This window comes from Coenobita brevimanus, chromosome 47 (assembly GCF_032717465.1).
Source record: "Coenobita brevimanus isolate Jiangsu-jjx chromosome 47, ASM3271746v2, whole genome shotgun sequence".
Lineage (NCBI taxonomy): Eukaryota > Metazoa > Arthropoda > Malacostraca > Decapoda > Coenobitidae > Coenobita > Coenobita brevimanus.
The window spans coordinates 12,832,745-12,853,110 of NC_137000.1; the positions used below are offsets into that span (position 1 = coordinate 12,832,745).

Consider the following 20,366-nt stretch of genomic DNA (forward strand, 5'->3'; position numbering starts at 1 on the left):
AGCGTGAGAATATCGCCTGAAAATACCCTCGCAAGGAATGTTTCGACAAACATAATACTCACACACTTATATACTAATTCACTCACACATTTATATACTAATTATTCACTTTATCACTTGCTGACTTTTATTTTGACTAATACGTGCCTTATTCATTCAACTGAGCGTCAGGAAATCGCATCTCTATACACACGCTATGAATATTTGACTTAGAGTATATATCATCACATACAATAATTTGAACTTATATTATACCCGTAAGAATTTCCCATAATAATAATTATATAATTACGGGCTGTATTTATTGCACTGAGCGACAGAATATCGCATCATAAAACCCTCGCTATGTAAGTTTCAACTTAGGGCAGATTTATATACTTATATACAATGTTTTCACTTATGTTCTACCCGTATGCACTTTATACTAATATTTGGAGATCAACATGACTGATAATTTCACTGAGCGTCTGTCTGTCGCATTTACCTCATAATTTCAGCGTCCTTTCGCATTCACACCATACTAAAATTGCATCAACGTGTGATATTCACTAAAACATGGGTGAATACAGAGACCCACGTCACATTGCACGCACTCATAGCGGGTGTCCTTCCTCTGTGTCGTGAGTCTCACCTGGGAAGTACTGCACACGTGACACCTGCGTTGGGGCCTAGGTCTGTTTGGCTGGGGAGGGATAGGAGTGGGGAAATGGCGGCCGGATATTCTCTGGGGAGTTTGGGCAATATGGGCAGTGCGGGTGCGATGTTGGGGCCTTTCAACAGCATACTTTGCAAAGATTTCTCTTGTGAGCTCTCTCACAAACCCTTCAAATGTTTCCTGAACTCCTGTTTTCATGGCGTGAAGGTGGTGGCAATTCAGAGCAGTGATATCTAGCAAGTGAAAGAACAGTTTTTTATACCACTTCATCGTGGTCCTGGCACACTCTACCGTCGATATCATGGAGTCTGTTTATATTGTAATCCATAACACACTCAGGTTTCCAAACACGACGCCTGCTCTCGCTACGGTAATCTACTGAATCAGTACGGTGCATCAAGGGGCGTTGAACCGTGGACAAGAGGCTTACTTCTCTGTTGTGGTTCCACATTGTTGCAAGGATGTTGTTGGCTTTGAAGAAGACAACCTCATTCCTTCCAAGTTTCCGCCCTACCTTGGCCATGTGACGCCGGTTCACCTTTACGGTTCCACAGACTCCCGTTTCATGTGTGTGAAGATAACGAGCGAGAAGAGGGCTAGTGTACCAATTGTCGAGGTAGAGAACATGTCCACGATGAAGGTAGTCTTCTATCATCGTCTTTACCACTGCTCCCGACAGTCCAATACTTCAATCTTCTATTATGTCTGTCTGTGCACCGGTGTACAAGACTATGTCTTGCACGTATCCAGTCCTACAGTAACACATAACAAAGATCTTGAACCCAAAACGGTGCCTTTTGCTGGGTATATACTGTCTGAATGAAATATTGCCTCTCCACAACACGAGACTCTCGTCTATGACGAGGTCTCTATAGGGATAGAATGAGGAACGAAAGGTTTGCCTGAGGTGATCAAAGACCAACCGAATTCGCCTCATTTTATCAGTGTTGTTTGCATTTGCAGGGTCATGAGCATCATAGAAATGGAGGCGACTTAGAATTTGTTGAAACCGATTACGGCTCATCACTTGACCAAATATGGGGGTAAACATAACAGGGTCCCTAGTCCAGTAAGCAGGAATTCTATTCTTTTTTATAATACCCATCAAAAGGACCAGGGCAAAAAATAAGAACATTTCTGGAAGGGAGACAGGGTAATCATAGATCATAGAATGCCTACTCCTTGTTCCCAATCTTTCACTCTCTAGGCGCTGGGCGCTTGCAAACAGGTTTGTTTGGTATACAATCTGATCAACAAATGCCTCACTGAAAAACAGGTGGAAAAAATCCAACCTGGTGGAATTACGTTGAATTCCTGGTGCAATGCAGCCAGATCGCCCCTGCTCAGTGAAGGGGTGAATGAGGGGAGAAAAATCACTCCCATCCTCCCAATCCCACGACACAAATCCCTCGTCCCCATCAGCCCCATCACCGCCTTCGTCTGGGTGGGGAGGAGATCCTGGTTGGGGAGGTGGGGGAGAAGGAGTGCGGAGGGCTTCCCCACTGTCACTCCTCTTCCCTCTGCCTTTACCCTTTCCCTTTCCCTTACCCTTACGGCCTTGAGGAACATTAGGGGGCTGTGGGGATGAAATAGGGGAATATTGGGGAGCAGAAGACGTGCTGGGGAGTGGTTCCTCCCCACCTTCCCCCTCCATTACAACACCACGTGCTTTCTCACGCACCCTAGCTCGACCACGTGTTAGGGGATATTGGGGAGCATAAGACGTGCTGGGGAGTGGTTCCTCCCCACCTTCCCCCTCCATTACAACACCACGTGCTCTCTCACACAACCTAGCTCGACCACGTGTTAGGGGATATTGGGGAGCATAAGACGTGCTTTGGAGTGGTTCCTCCCCACCTTCCCCCTCCCTCACAACCCCACGTGATAAGGAACGCACCCGCACTGGCCCACGTGATCCACTCCGCCGCCTCACATTACGTAGGGAGAGCAATGACTCACTCACGTCACTCTCACTTTCCCTAATCCCCCCTGGACTTTCCCTTTCACTTCCCACTCCCTCCACTTCACTTCCTAGCTCCCCAAACAGAACGCTAGGCCCATACCTGCTCATACGACGTGGTGTGCGCTCTGGGCCAGGATGTGTAATCACCTCCCGTCCATACCACGTGGCAGCACGTCCCACGGCTCCGTCCTCGTCCTCGTCCTCGTCCTCGAATTCTGGTTCCAAATCACGCTGGGGATAGGGATAGGATATAGCATGTGCCTTCTTTGCCTCCTGCCCCTCTCTAGCAGCACGGTAAGTCATGTACTGCCGCTTCCTGGGAGACGGAACTTCCTCGTCACTGCTGGTGGTTTCTTCCTCCTCTGGCTGCACATAATCCTTGTCCATATCCTCGTCGTCCAGTGGGGAATCACTGTCGCCTGTAAAGGTGTACAGGGCGACTTGAATTTTGCTGTCTGAGAGACCTCTCTTAGCCATGTCTGAGCAGGACCGTGGCTACCAGGTGAGTGGACGAGTGGTGGGCTAGCGCGGGTCGCATGGGGTCACCGAGTGTCCCCGCCTGGTGGCAGGTAGGGGAAGGTCATGCGAGAGTACGTACCGCAAATCAAGTGCGAAATTTGAAAATTGTCGAAATTATGCAAATTGCAATTGCACGACGTACTGGTACGTAGCTGGGACTGGCAAATGCAAATCGTTGCAACGTACCCATATGTCGACGGGACGGGGCGGGTTAAGGACAAAGAGCAGTTCATCTAGCTTAAACTATTGGTTGTACGGAGAGTCTACGTCTTCTGTGGCAAAGTCAATTAACTGTAGCTTAGCCATGCATTTATGATGTTGGAAACGCTGGTCATAATTGGCTGAGCTACTTACATGACAGAAACTCCTGGCGAGGATGTTAGCAACGTCCACAGGCTCGTCATAGATGGTGTTGTTCACCTGCAGGGTGGTGACAGGGAAGTATGGACCTTTAGTATTCAATATTCTTATAGTGGACCAGACTTTACTTAATGGTGTAGTACGAGTCACTGTGGACACAAAGGACCGCCAGGAGTCACGTTTGGCCCTTCTTACGATTCTCCTTGCCTCAGCCCGTGCCTGTTTATATGCAATAAAATTTTCCTCAATGGGCTGACTATCAAAAATCCTGTATCTCCTATTCTGTTTCCTTAATGCTTGTCGGCAATCCGGCGTCCACCAATGTGCTTTATGCTTCACATGAACTGTAGAAGTCTTGGGAATAGCAGCCTCAGCTGCGTGTAATATGGATTTGGTTAAATTTTTTACCTTAACATCCATGGTCTCCCCAGATATATCTAAAGTGGCGATCCTTGAGAAGGATCCCCAATCTGCTTTCTTATAGTTAAATTTTGGAGGCGGAGGGTCCAAAACAATGTCGTGTGTATAAGAAAGACAGATGGGTAAATGATCACTTCCCAAGGAGTAGTCATATGGGTCACACGAGAAATCTTGATGTAAACCAGTGGAGGCCAAAGATAAGTCAATGGTCGAAAAGTTACCACTACGATCATTTACACGAGTCACTCTACCATTGTTCAGAAGACATAGGTTAGACTCTAGTATTAGGTCGGCTATTTGCTCCCCAAGACCATCAATCCTCAAGCTACCCCACTGATAGTGATGGACGTTGAAGTCGCCCGGCACTAACTTTTTCCCAGGAAGATGTTCAGCTAGTGAATTTAAAGCACCACTATCAATGAGGCCATGTGGAGGACAGTACAGTGAGCAAATAGGCAGATACGTGTTATTAAATTTTACTCTGCATGAGACAGCTTCCAGAGTAGAATTTAGAATCACTTCCTTTTCCGGGTGTGATTTTGTGTATTTGGCAACTCCGTGACCTTCATATCTTCTATACGAGTGGTAGTGTTTGAACTGTGGAGGATCAGGATGATCCTCCAGGTGCATCTCTTGTAAACAAACAATGTCTGGCCTGCGTAGGGAAAGCAAGATTGCTATATTTTGTAATTTATTCCCAATACCTCTACAATTCCACTGTAATATTGTGAATGCGGCGGTTTAAGATCTACGAGGGTGGCCAATATGCTTATTTTTTTTATGCCCCCCCCTGACCAGGTGAGTGGCTACTGTGGGACCTTTCCCGGTGCTTGCTGACGGAAACCTTCATATTTTCGTCAATAACTGGGCTCCCAGATTCCACCGAGGAAGAGCTATTCTTTCTCTCCCTTGCTGGACCAGGAGCAGGATGGTCATGAGGACTTGACGGTTTTGTGAGGGTGGTCAAATTTATCTTATCAGACTTGTCGGACTTCGGTTTTGGCCGCACTGACTGCGAAGGAGCAGCGGTAGCCTGAGAGTAGGGAGCAGCGACAGGGATGTCTGTAAGAGAGTTGGAACGTGCAGAGGGGCAAGACTGAGAGGTAGGGCGAGTGGCATGGGGAGCAAAGGTAAGGTCAGTCTGTTTCTCCACGGTGCACATCACGGGACGGGACACAACCGCCGATGCATAGGTGACGTTAGGTTTGGGAGTTGCATGCAACTCCTTCACCTTCTTCCTAGCATCGTAAAAGGATATGCTCTCAGTCGCTGTCACTGTGCAGACCTCCTTCTCCTCCTTCTACTTGAGACAAAGCCGAGAGGAAGCGGAGTGAGCACCCTGGCAGTGAAAGCAACATTCAGTCTCTGATGTACAGTGGTCAACAGAATGTCCTACAGCCTTGCACTTACCACATACTACGTTCTAAGCTTGACAAGTCTTTTCATGATGTCCATAGATCTGACATTTTGCATAACGAAGGGGATTTAGGATGTATGGTTTGACATTGACAATTTTGTATCCAACTTTCACGTTAGCTGGAAGAGATACTTTACCAAAAGTCAAGAGAACGGTTTCAGTCATCGTTCTCCTGCCTTTCTAAAATCTAGTAATAAATCTCGCCTCTATGACATCTTGCTGAGCAAGTTCCTGTACAATTTCTTCCTCCTTCATCAGCACAAGATCCCTGCAGGTGATAACACCCCTGCAGGAATTCTTGGCGTGCAGGATCGTGGTCTGGACATCATAACAGTGGAACATGCTCAGTTTTAGCAAATCCTTTACCTGGGCAGAATTTATCGTCTTTACCAAGAGATTTCCACTTGCAAGTTTTTTCACTTGTTCTACCTCATCTGCACACCCACCAATCACCTTCTTGATGGTGAAGGGATTGAGGCTGGACAGGGGAGTAGAACCAACCCCATGGATCAAAACAAATGATGCATTATTTACATTGATCTCTAGAGATCGTGACTGGGGTTGTTCAGTCGGGGGACAGTCCGTCCGTTGATCAGTTGGGGGTCGGTCAGAACTACCTCCCCTCCTGAAGGGAGAGGAGGCAGCAGGGGCGTGCGCCATAGTAACCACTTCCCCCGTGAGGGGGAAGTGGGAAGAAAGAGAAAAACCAGCAAGGGACAAAGTACCCTGGGAAAACACACCTAGTCTGAGATTATCCTCTCAAACCACTCTCGGGAGGACGCGCCTGTGTGTATCTCACACCCTAGAGCGATCAGTGGGGAGTACTCTCCAGAGGCGAGTAAGCAAAGGCAATCTCAGTAAGTAGATATAGACACCTACTATATTTCTAATGGGCCTGGGAGGAGAGTAGAACTAGCCAACCTAACTTTATTGTCGCTGTCAAAAAAACTATTGCTGGTGGGGCAGCCCTACAAAGCTAGAGGAGAGCCAGGAAAACACATCTGCACTCCCCACAACCATGCATGAAAGTCCGTCCAAACCATCACAGGTGTTCCAACCACCGTTAAAAATAAGGGGGTTGCCCCTTTCACCTCGGATGACTCAGATGTTTTGCTAATAGGGCCGTTAGTGTATAGAGTCTGAGGATGTATATAGTGCAAAGTGTCTTCTCCACCGTGACCCCTGATGCCCTACCAAGACGTGTCCTTCCGCCTCGCCCTGCCCTGCCATCTGGCGTTTGAGGATCGTGTTCTCCTCCTTTTATGAAGTTTCGTAGCACCTCTTCCTTGGCGATTTATTTGCCATCCTACACGTTAACTTTCTCCTGTATGTTATTTACATTAGGTTCTCTCATCACAAGCACAACCACTCCAACATAATTTCCACATGCATACCACCACTCCAACAATTTCCACATGCATACCACCACTCCAACAATTTCCACATGCATACCACCACTCCAACAATTTCCACATGCATACCACCACTCCAACAATTTCCACATGCATACCACCACTCCAACAATTTCCACATGCATACCACAACACCAACAATTTCCACATGCATACCACCACTCCAACATAATTTCCACATACATACCACCACTCCAACATAATTTCCACATGCATACCTTCACTCCAACATAATTTCCACATGCACACCACCCCTCCAACATAATTTCCACATGCACAACCCCTCCAGCATACTTTCCACATGCACATCACTACTCCAGCATAATTTTTACATGCACATCACTATTCCAGCATATTATCCACAAGCACATCACCATTACAACACTCTTTCGACTTGCACACCACCTCTCCAACATAATTTCCACATGCACCCCTCACTCCAAAATTGTTCCACCCTTGTACCTTGTGCTCATGTGTGGTACATTGGGTGAGGGCGGGTCACATATCAGCCCTACCGATCATTTGCCCTTCAGGACCCATAAAATACCGTTCATATGTGCACAGCAGAGCGTGTCAGGCGTGTGCAAGCCCACCGCCACAGCACATACATAACATCCGATATAGTTTGCACACAACATACAAGAGAATATTACCGCGTTACACCTAGAAATAAACCGGTAAGAAAAATGTACCAGGGGATCTCCTAAGCCTACGAGACTACAGGCCTGGCGCTCACACCGGGATCACAATAATGTACAGTGATCCTAACCCTTTATTTCCCGGCCGGAATTCCACGCTGTACTTTTCCTAACTGTGAATGAGTGTTCTTGATGTAGTTCTGAGGGTTGTGTCCTTACCGACTTGTAGAGGCTGTCAAATACCTTCTTTTGACGATGTATCCTTCACGCAGCACCCCGGTATCCTCCTGTATGTTACTGATGCAGACTGGGTCAGTATTAAAGAGATGCAAACTACATACAAAAATTTGTTAAGGTAGAGCATAAGCAGTATATATCGCTCAGGACGAGGTACTACGAAGTCTCCAATGCCATCTAGAATACGTCCTCGAGTACAGTGACTGGTACACTAAGGAGTTACAGTTTTTGCCCACCATCTATCGTACTCTGACTGGAAGGAGACAATCAATAGTTCACACCGAACGATGGCTTGTTTTCCAGTGTTTACTATGAACCTTTGTTAGCATGCAAGAAGAATCGTTTGCAATGACACTACTCGTCCACCCTAGAAAAGCTTCACGGTGCCAACAACAGGTTTTTCTTTAACATAAAGCAGTAGCTACGATTTCCTACTACATCTGGGATGATAATAAGAGTACAGAGAAACTATGGCTGACGAGTGTGCATTTGACCACGCATGAACCAGGAACAGTGCCTGTGTGATGCGGAGAAGAAGAACAATAGGAACCTAGTGCCAAAATCCATCACAAAGCCGGATCATTGGCTACAAGTTGTGTACATTGGGTGGGTCAGGAACACAGACACGGTGTCATGTAGGAAATGGGTCAATGGAAGAAGTATACCATATCACACATGGGACTACTGAGGTAAGGAATAGAATTAGATGTCAGAAAGAAGACCAATAGAGGTAAGGAAGGACATGATATTACGGAAGGAATAATATGGAGATTCTCGGAGAAAGTCTGTAAGAAGAGGGGTACATTGGATGCGAGACAAAAAAGGAAATACAACACGTCACTGTATTGTGTAAAGAGGACAATCAAGGAAAATATGCCGTATGGAGAGAATGGTATTGCACCGAGTACAAAGGGGAGAGCGACCACCAGACATCAAGTAAGAGTGGGTAAGTCTAGTATGGCCGATTCTGAGACGAGCTAAAGCGGTCTCCCACCTCTTGTTACGGTGGCAGGGGGTCGACCAGGGGTAGACAGAAGGTTTAACAACACGCAGTTTATTATTAGTGATAGAGTCCCAACAAGACTGCCACCGGTGTTGAAGGAAGGAAGATAGAGCAGGAAGAAGATCAGAAACTGGAATGAGGAAGGAAGGAGAGACATCCCTGCTAACTGCCATGCGAGCCAACTGATCAGCATGTTCATTGCCCGCGATACCCACATGTCCTGGGACCCAACAGAACTGGACTGTTTTACGACGAGAGGAGATACGGAACAACCATTCCAAGATACGAAGGACTAATGGATGAGAGGCAGAAGGTGACTGGAGAAGGGATAGAGCACTATATGAATCAGAGAATATCACAAATGAGGAAGAGGATGCACGGTAAATATACCGTAATGCAAACAAAAGGGCATATAACTCTGCTGTTAGAACACTTGTATAAGCAGGAAGGCTAAAATGATAAGAAGTGTTAGGAAAGAGAATCGCAAATCCAACACCTGCAGGGGTTTTTGAACCATCAGTGTATATAGGTATTGCAGAGGAATGGTGGGAGAGATGATCAGAAAACCGGGAACGGAGAATGAAGGAAGGAGAATTGGACTTGGAATAAGGGAAAATGGAAGGGCAAACATGGGGTCGCGGAAGTAGCCACGGAGGAAAAAGACATGTGCGGAAAGAGAAAACATTACAAATTGTAAGGGAGGAGTGTGAGAGGAGAGTACGAGCTCGAACTGCAAAAGGTGGCTTGGTCCTAGGAGAAGAAAACTTGTCTAAGTGAAGACCGGGGGGAAGGAGAGAAGGGGTACAAGGAAAACAGTGCAACTTAGCATAGGCACGAAGAGAAAGTAGAGCGCGACGGCGGAAGAGTGATGGAACTCCTGATTCAGCATACAGACTCTCAACTGGGGAGGACTTAAAGGCACCAAGAGCCAGACGTAAACTGTGATGATGTACAGAATCGAGCTGTTGGAGGACGGTGTCTGAAGCAGAAGAATAAACTTGGCAACCATAATCAAGTTTGGAGAGAAAGAGAACAATATGGAGGTGAAGAAGAGTAGTCCGATCAGCACCCCACGACACATGAGACAAAGTTTGTAAGAGATGGAGGCGTTGCAAGGCTGAGGTTTTCAAGGAGGTAATATGATCTTTCCAAGTAAGACGAGAGTCAAAAAGAAGGCCAAGAAAGGCAGCAGAGGTTTTGTATGGGAGAGGAGTACCATAAAGAAAAAGAGGTGGTTGAGAAATATGATGAGACGAGTAAAAGTAATAGCATGAGACTTAAGAAGAGAGAACCGAAAGCCATGAGAAGTGGCCCATTCTGAGGCAGCGGAAACTGCACGTTGAATAAGAGCACTAAGGGCAGAGATGTCAGAATTTGAGGCATATATTGCAAAATCATCTACATATAAAGAAGAGCGGACACCAACTGGGAGACAAGAAACAATCCCATTAATTGCCAATAAAAACAGAGAAGTGCTAAGAACACTGCCTTGGGGAACACCTTCGTATTGTGGAAATGGATCTGAATAAGTATGCTGGACACAGACTCTAAAGAAGCGAGCTGATAGAAAATTCTTTAAGAAAACACCAAGGTTACCATCAATACAACAAGAACGAACTGTGCGTAAATATGATAGCGCCAGGTTGTGTCATAAGCTTTCTCAAGGTCAAAAAACACCGCGATAACAGATTGTCGAATGGCAAAGGATGAACGGATATAAGTCTCTAGATTTAGGAGGGGAGTTAAGGTGCCGCGAGCTTTTCGAAAACCAAACTGTGAAGAGGACAAAAGTTGCTTGGATTCTAGGTGCCACATAAGACGATGATTTATCATACGCTCGAGCAATTTGCAAAGACAGCTAGTAAGAGCAATGGGGCGATAATCTTGAGGGTCATGGCCTTGCTTTCCTGGTTTAAGAAATGGGAGAATGATGGCACTACGAAAAGAGGGAGGAAAAATACCCTTTGTCCAGATACGATTATAAATAGTTAATAATAAGGCCATGGCCTGGGGGGAAAGGTGACGGAGCATATTATAGTGTATGCCATCAGGGCCCTGGCAAGTGTTCTTACAAAGGCGAAGGGCAGACGACAATTCATGGAGCGTGAATGGCGCATTATATGACTGACTAGACGACAGCTTGAAGACAACTGGCGTACATTCAGTACCAGCTTTAAGGGTATGGAAGTCTGGTGAGAGATGAGAGCCGCTACTAACATTACTAAAATGAAGACCTAAGCCATTAGCAACTAGATGAGCATCTGCAACTGACTCCCCATCCAAATGTAGGACAGGGGAGGGCATGGGAAGATGTTTACCCACTATTTTGCGTATACGTTTCCAGGCGGATGCAATGGGTGTATTGGTAGTAATGGTGGAAACGTACAATCTCCAGCTACGGCGTTTAGCCCATTTAACAGTCTTACGAAGAACAGCTCGAGCCTTTTTAAACAGTAGGAATGCACTCTGTTCATCCGGGGTGCTGCGTTTGCGCAGGAAACTCTTCCAACGTGCACGTTTAACCCGGAGTGCCACAGTACAGTCCGAATCCCACCAAGGTACGCACTTCGAAGTAAAAGGACGGGACGACCTAGGAATCGCTGTCAAAGCTGCACTCAGAACTAATACATTAAAATATGTAAGCATATCTAAAACAGTAGCGAAGGAAGAAGAGTGTATAGAAGGAACGGTTAAAGAAGTAAATGTTGGCCAGTCAGCTTTTGGAAAACTCCATCGAGGGGACCTGAGTATGGGACAATATGTAGTGAAAGTAAGCCTTATAGGAACGTGATCACTATATACGGCGTCCGAAAGGACAGACCAATGGAAATCTAGAGAAACAGAAGAGGAGCACAGGGAGAGATCCAGACAGGAGAAAGTATGAGTTTTATCGTCAATGTGCGTTGACATTCCTGTATTAAATAAGGATAAATTATTATTAAAAATAAAAGATTCAAGTTGGCGGCCACGCGAATTAGTAATGGTGTCGCCCCATAAGGCATGACGACAGTTAAAATCTCCCAACAATAAAACTGGAGTGGGTAATTGGGATAGTAAAAGAGATAAGGCAGAGAAATCGATAGGCTGGGATGGAGAGAAATAAACAGAAACCACTGTAATCCAATGTTTGAGAAAAACCAGAATAAAATGGCATGGAATGGTGGTATTAATGGACAGATGTTCGAAAGGAACAGTATGATGGACTAGGATAGCTGATGCAGAAAGAGAAGCAGGGGAGAACAAGAAACCATAGCCAGGTATAGGTACCGGAGGGGAAGGCAAACGGGGTTCTTGTAGACAAACTAAGGATGGAGAGTAAACTGAAAGAAGATAGCGAAGGTCGTTGCAATGGGCCGTAAAACTGCATATGTTCCATTGTAAAATAGACATTAAAACTTTAAAAAACCAAAAATAAAAAATAAGACCTAACAGAAAAACAGAGTCTAGGAAAGATAAAAAGACATTAATGATAAAATATACAAAGGAAGTAAAATATGTTAAACTGGAAATATTACAAAATAATAACATGCATTATCGAATGGTTACGATGGTAGGAATAGGGGTAGAAGGTTAAACTGGTGGACGTGCAGGATGGTCACCATAGCCTGGAGGCATGGGGAGTGATAGAGGGGATAGAGTACTGGAAGAGATGGAAGAGGAGGGGGGTAAAGAGGAGGAGGAGATGGAAGGTGGAGGGGGGGATGAAGGAGGGAGAGGAGTAGGAGGGAGATCAAGTGGCACAGAGTGAACTTCAACAGAGTGGGTGGAAAGAGAGGGTGCAGCATTGTTTACTGGATCTGGCGAAGAAGTTAAAATGTAGTCCATTATCTTAGGAATTGTTTCACTGTCGTCATCACCGGAGGGTTTTTTGTTACAATTAGCCGGCTGTGGAGTAGTCCGGGGATGTGACTGAGAAGACTACTGAGATGTGGCAGAGTGTATCGATTGAGAGGGACGAGCATTCGTCGCTCGAACTTTACGAGCTGGAGAAGTAGGATGATGGGCGGGAGAGGACTTAGAGTCTGACACAGTGGGTAGTCTGCGTTTACTATTAGAGGAGGCTGGGGGTCGGATGGTACGTTGGGCCAGAGGCGCCAAACGGCTGGTAGAAGAGACAGAACTGGGGTGAGAGGAGGGACGAGGTTGGGAATGGGGGGAAGGACGAGGAGAGGGAATAGGTAAGGAAGAGGATGATGAGGAGGTAGGGGTAGAGGAATCTAAAACAGAGAAAGAATTAGAGACAGGAACAAGAGGAGACTGTAACGGGGGGGTTGAGGTAGAGGGAGGGTTTGGTAGAGAAGAGGGAGGGGTGGAAGTACTAGGGGAAAGGGAAGAGGAGACATCAGGTACAGGAGTAGGGATAGAGTAAGTGGGGGGAAGACAGGAGGAGAGAGGCAATGAAGAGGGGACAGCTGATACACAGACAGGTACAGAAGGGGATGAAGAAATAGTTGTGTTATTCAAAGTTACTATGGGAGGAGGACGAGCTACACGTACATAAGTGTCGTTCGGGTGATGACCGAGACCGCGAACTTTACGACGAGCCTCATGAAGGGAGAGGCCAGTTTTCTAGTGGGCGGAGGACACTTCTGCCTCGAAGAGGTAAACTGGGCATTGTCGGTAGGTGGCAGAATGGCCGCCCTGACAGTTAGGGCAATATCGGATGGTGGAAGTGCAGTCTGAGGTGGCATGACTGGCCAGTGCACAGTTGGCACAGACTGCAGATGATCTGCAGTACTTGGCTGGATGGCCAAAGCGCCAGCAAGATGTGCACTGGTGAGGAGATGGAATGTATTCTCGCACTTGGAGAATAGTGCCTCCAATGATGACTGTGGGGGGCAGATCGCGAGAGGCAAAAATAATTTTTACAATATTTGCAGGTTCTTGGCGTCGTCCACGAGGAGGAACCGTGTAACATTGAACTGAATGTATTGGGTGATGTTGTTCTGACAGAATTAGTTTAATATCATTGGCGCAGTCTGGGAAAGCCCTCTGGCCGAAGGACATCGAGGATGGTACAGTAGACGTACAGTACCAGTGGTAGAATTGAGTTGGGTGTCTGGGGACACGGAGATGGGTTGTCCTGTATTACTAACTAGGGATGTAACCTTCTCGGCTTGGGCAGCACTGTTAACAACAAGGAGGCAGGAACCATTCGGACGGGCCGAGAAGGTGACATCCCTGCCTACTTGTCGAAGGAGGCTGAGGTGGAGTGAGAGGTCGTCGGTTGTGTCCTGTATGTTAAAAAATTTTGACCACGTCTGTGCACCGAAAATTGAGGAGGTGAGGGAAGGAGCAGCAACATAGGAAGAAGGACGAGGTCGGGAGAGGGAAACAGAGGATACTGAAGGATTAGAAGCAGGAGATAAAGAAGGGAGGTAAGGGTGAAGTGTGACGATAGTAGAAGGGCTGACTGACGTACAAGAAGCAGGAGCTGGAGGAGTGGAAGACACAGTAGGCGAAGAGGACGAAGTATTTAGTATGCTTGAACGTGTAGGAGAAGGGGAAGAAGTCGAGGCCACAGTCAAAAGGGAGCTCTGAGTCGTCACCATAATGGGGTGAGAAAAGGTAACAGTACCCAGTCCAGGAAGAGAGGCCGGGGTCGTCGTTGGGGTCAAACAATCGGCAGAACCGGGGGAGGGGGAATCTATAACACTATCCATAATTTTCTAAGGAGACAGGAAAACTCATCGTGACTGTTGAAAAAGAAAGGACTATTTGGGCGGAACGTGGAGTCCACAGGTCCAGCCAACGACCCAAGTAGAGGTCAGTCTCCTAGTATGCACTCCCTACCCTACCGTACAAGGGATAGCAACACTGTGCGGGAGGACCAAGTCTTCCAGCACAATGCTGGGCCACCGGCTATTGGCCGAGAGTCCCACAGCCAAGCAACAGCACCCCCGGAACCGAAAGCTGCTGCTTGGCGGCAGTTCCGCCTCTGCAGAGATCTGTCCCTGCAAAGGTCCACATACTGGGGTAGTGCCGAACCACCGTGACCTCCACAATTGGCCAGGCCAATAGCCCACGGGCACACCCATGTCCTTCCTGTTGCAACTTACTCGAGGTCACAGATGAGAATTTTGATGAACGTGAAAATTTCCACACTTTTTAATGCCAAAAATAGAATAGAGAGGATAGGAGAAAAGGAAAGAAGAAGCAATAGTAGAAGAAAAGGGCCTTGCAAAATTAGTTGAGGCACCGACAGGGACCCAAGGAAAGGGGAGAGGGTTGAGCAAAGTGAAGGCACAAATATGACATCCACCCAGCAACCAGACTCCTATACTTTTGGAGTACAATAAGGTACCCTGCTATGGCTCCCCCACACATCAAGTCCCCATCGATGTCTCCGAAGCCCCCCCCACGACAACAACGAGCAAGGAAAGGGGGGGGGGTGATGCGGAGGTCTAGCTACAGCTTCCGACGTTCATGCATCATAGTGACGAGGTCACTTCATGTAATGGTTAACATTTCTGTTCATTCATGTCAATGTCTTTAACAAGCAAGAGAATACAAGGTTATAAAGTAGAGCAAATAGTAGACCTCTGCCACACACTGATGCTGTCTCAGGTTCTTATACAGCCAGCAGAACTTGGATATAATAGATACCTGATACTGTGATATGAATCTTTTATAAAGAACAAACACTTACTCGTGACTAGGAAAAGTACAGCATCAAATCTGGTCAAGAAATAGTGAGTTTAGATCACTGTCGCAGCATCAGGAGTCACGAAAAAAAAAAAAATCTGGAACGTTACCAGTCTTTTGTCAAGATGTTTTTGCGAGTCACTGTCACACAGATTCTCATGGAGAACACTACATAAGGATTCATGTACTTTTAAAGGTCATATAATAATTACCGATGAATATATGTATAAAAAATAATTGTCTTCCATTGTAATCCGTATCTCTGACAAAAATAGACATTAATCATTATGAACAAGTTAAGAATTTCACATAGTTTACCTAATCCAGGGCACACACTTGTACCCTGCCAACCTACCCTACCCCTCTTCCCTCCTTCCCGCTCCCTGTTATCTCCCCCCTCTCCCCTTCCTCCCGCCCCCTGTTTTCTCCCCCCTCTCCCCTACCCTCTCCCCTGACCCCACACCAAGGACATAAGGAGGGAAGGGGTAAGGGGTGAGGTGGGGTAGAGGGGCCAGCGGGGGGGTGAAGGAGTAGTGGGGGTGGCGTAGTGCAGACTGACTCCCTCTGTGTGTTGTAGTCTTGTCCTGAGCGTGTGTGTGTACTGTATGTAGAAAAAATAAACAAGGCAAAATAAAAAAGAAATGAAATGTTGAACAATCTTTATTTCTCTACATACCTTTGTCAATAAAGTAAAATGCATTTCTAGGCTACTACTGTACTAGCATCCCCAAACATGACTACAATTTGTTTGTGGACACCTCTTCAGGGATTAGGGCGCATGCCTGTAGGTACAAATAAAGAGAGAGAGAGAGAGAGAGAGAGAGAGGGAGGGAGAGAGAGAAGAGAGAGAGAGAGACAGACAGACAGACAGACAGATAGAGGGAGAGAGAGAAAGGCAGACAGACAGAGAGAGAGAGAGAGGCAGACAGAGAGAGAGAGAGAGAAAGACAGAGACAGAGACAGAGGGAGAGAGAGAGAAAGACAGAGACAGAGACAGAGGGAGAGAGAGAGAGAGAGAGAGGGATAGTAGACAGATAAACAGATAGATAAAAAGATAAACAATAGAAGTTGCAGCTGCCACCCCAGGCTTATCTGAACGTGAGACAAGTGGACTGCAGGCCGAAGTTGTCCTCCACTCACAGCTCACGATCCTCCTTACAGGGGATTGGGAGGGGAATGAAAGACTTTTGTATAACTGGACTGCACCACCTGGCCATATTGGTGTCAACACGTGAATGAAGTCTTCTCCCTTCAACACAAGCCTGATAGATAGATAGATCGATAGATAGACTGTAGAGAGATAGATAAGAGGACTTCGACACGGTAAGACTCATCGATGCGTTTTTCTTCTTCTTAATCCTCAATGCACAGGAGCTGATGAGTTGACAGGAGTGATCTCAGAAACTCTCGCACCTGTATAGAGAAGAAAATGAATCATAACATCAATAGCAATAATCATAATAATAACAATAATAATAATAATAATAATAATAATAATAATAATGATGATAATGACCTGGAGCGGTGGCGTCTTCGTCGTAGGTCTACCCCCCAGAGGCTGTCGAAGAGAAGAGGAGGACAGCATGGGGGCCAAACCATCACAAACCCCCCCGGCCCCTCACGGGGAACGAGAACCTGGGAGTGGCTTCGGTCGCCCGGGCAAGTACCACATCTCCCAACACAACACACACAACAACACCGTTTTGTCTACACCGAGAAATGACTCCCCGGCTGTCATTTCTCGACGACTTCTTCTGGCCGGGGACATTGAGAGCAATCCAGGACCCACCAACAAATACATATGTCCAACATGCTCAAAACCTATCACGTCGAGCTGACAAACAAAGGGTTCAGTTCAGTGCAATTCCTGCAAGAACTGGACCCATTACACCTGCACATCACTTGCATCCAGAAAGCTTTACACAAACACCTGGACCTGCTCCTTATGTTCCTTCCCCTCACTCATCAACCCCCCTTCCAATCCTACTCCTACTTCCTTCACACCTCCACAGCCAAACTCACCGACCCTTCCCGCACCATCCAGTCCTCCAACTCCTCCCATTCCAACCCATCCTAATTCACCTCAACCCTTACCTCCATCACAACCTCCTCCTACCCCTTGCCCTCCACCCACACCACCTTCCTCCCGTGCTGCAGCAGCCAACACACATCGCACACACAACATAAACATCCTTCAGTTAAACATAGATGGCATAAATACCAAAATACATGAACTCATACAATTCATCAAACAACAGAACATACACATTGCCATCTTACAAGAAACAAAACTACACAGAGCACAGAAAACACCGACACTTCATAACTTTACCACCATTCGACAAGACCGGGCCGACGGCGGTGGCGGTGGACTCATCACCCTGGTACACAAATCCATCAACTTTGCAGATACCACTGCACACACAAAGTCACTTCTCTCCCCACATGACACCACAACATAAATACAATCAATTAAATACTCACTGGTAACAAATCACACAAGTAAGAGACAGTTCCCCACAGACCCAGACTACGCACCTCTCACTGGCAACCAGACGAAACACATCATTAACAGCCTCAAGCACTCATCTGCCTGTGGACCAGATAACATAAGCAACATTCACCTTAAACACCTAGGACCACAAGGCATATTAAGCACTCACCAACATATCAAACTACAGCTACTCACACAACATAATACCCAACATCTGGAAACATGGCAATATCATCATTATCCCTAAACCCAACAAAGACCCCACGTTACCCTCTTCACATCGCCCCATCACACTCCTCTGCATCCCCTCTAAAGTCACTGAATGACTGGTACTACAACTAATCACACCTCACATTCCGCTAGGCCAGTTACAACATGGCTTTAGGCCACTACACTCCACAAACACCCTTCTTACAGACCTTACACAGAGAATTTTCGATGGCATGAATTCAGCTAGGCAACCACACAGAACGCTCCTAGTCACACTAGACATTAGCAGAGCTTTTCATGCCATCCCCCGCCACAACCTCACAAACAAAATACTCAACACAAACATGCACAATAACACAAAAAGATGGCTGGCAAACTACTTAGCAGGCAGATGTGCACACGTAACATTTGCCGGTCAGTCTTCTAACATCAGAAACTTCACAAACGGCGTCCCCCAAGGATCTGTTTTGTCCCCTACACTCTTTAACCTTTACATGCACGACATACCCACACCCCACACGCCACAGATACACATAGCTTCCTATGCAAATGATATAACACTTACATGTACGCATCAAAACGCAAACACAGCTGCACACATCATTCAACCTTACCTCAACACACTACACGAATGGTTCACACAAAGAAGCTCACAATAGCTCCAGCCAAATCTACAGTGACTCTTCTCACAAACTGAACAGCAGAACACAGTCACATCCCACACCTCACCATAAACAACACCCCCCTAACCCATACACACACACACCCAAAATCCTTGGTGTAACATACAATATATCAATGTCATTTAAACAACACATCACAAACATTAAAAATAAAATAACACGAAGACTCAATGCTCTGAGGTCACTTGCCCATACAACATTCGGACACAACAATGAAACCACCACCACAGTATACAAACAATTGATACGTTCACTGATGAATTATGCAAGCCCTGCCTGGGCTTCTAACCTCACCAAAACACACTACAACACCCTACAGACCATACAGAACAAGGCCCTAAAAATAATCACAGGCTGCACAGCCACTACATCCACAGACCACCTACATCAAGAAACCAAAGTCCTCAAAGTCAAGGACCACCTAGACATGAGAGGCACCCAGTTTCTTGCTGCAGCCTCCACAAACCCACAACATCCACTACAGTACATGTCAGCACATCCACCCACACCAAGGAACATCAAAACAACACCCAGCACACGATACCATACACAAATACTGTCATCTCTCCCCCATCGCCCACCTCAGACCAGCTTCCAGAAGCATATCCACACTCAGATCACTCGCTGCTCCATTCAGTCACTTAAAGACAACACACAGCTGCATGCACGGCCTTCTGACATCCACCCTTCTGAATCCTATCTTCCTGGTGAGGACAGGGTCCACCTGGCCAGGCTGAGATGTGGGTACCATCCAGCCCTCTTGAGCTACCAGAAGAGGCTGGATGACTCCGTTGCTGATGCCTGTCCAGGATGCAACACAGCACCCCATACTATTAAGCACATTATGGAAGACTGCATTGCACACAACCACCTACGACAACAACACAACATACACGCTTTGAGAGCTCTGTGGGAAAGCCCGGTCTCGGCCATGGCCTTCCTAAGGGACTCGGGGCTGTTCGGCCAGACAGCCTAAGGAACAGCTACTACTATTACGGTACTACAATATTAAAATAACAGTATCAGTAATAATAATAATAATAATAATAATAATAATAATAATAATATCAAAACAATAACAGTAACAATAATAATAACAATAACAATAATAACGATAATACTAATTCTAATAATAATATTATTATTATATAATAATAATAATAATAATAATAATTAGTAAAAATAATAATAATAATAATAATAATAATTAGTAATAATAATAATAATAATAATTAGTAATAATAATAATAATAATAATAATAATAATAATGGTAATAGTAATAATAATAATAATAATAATAGTAATAATAATAATAATAATAATAATAATAATATCATTATTTATTATTATTATTATCATTATTATTATTATTATTATTATTATTATTATTATTATTTTTGTCAGGCAGTAACAATAATAATCAATAATAACTCTATCATCAGCAATGCTCTATTTTCTCACATCATATTTCTCTGTAGGTCTGTAGGTCTCTGTCTCTGTCTCTGTCTCTCTCTCTCTCTCTCTCTCTCTCTCTCTCTCTCTCTCTCTCTCTCTCTCTCTCTCTCTCACACCTGTCTTCGCGTGTCATTTCTCATAACCGGCTGCGGCTGAATGTCTAGGTGGGGAAGGCCCGTCCCCTCACCCACCGCCTCCCACTCGAAGCCAAAGGAACCATTGGGGGTCGGGTTTCTGGGGGCAGGGAAGGCATG

The 20,366-nt window shown here is 45.9% G+C and overlaps 1 long non-coding RNA gene across 1 annotated transcript; it reads right to left on the bottom strand.

Moving 5' to 3' along the window:
- Positions 1-16,250: 16,250 nt before the first annotated feature.
- LOC145399086 (uncharacterized) lies at positions 16,251-20,366 on the bottom strand (the record flags this gene model as incomplete). The annotated part of the gene is made up of 2 exons (XR_013897224.1): positions 16,251-16,682; positions 20,229-20,366. It is a non-coding gene; the product is annotated as an uncharacterized LOC145399086 (long non-coding RNA).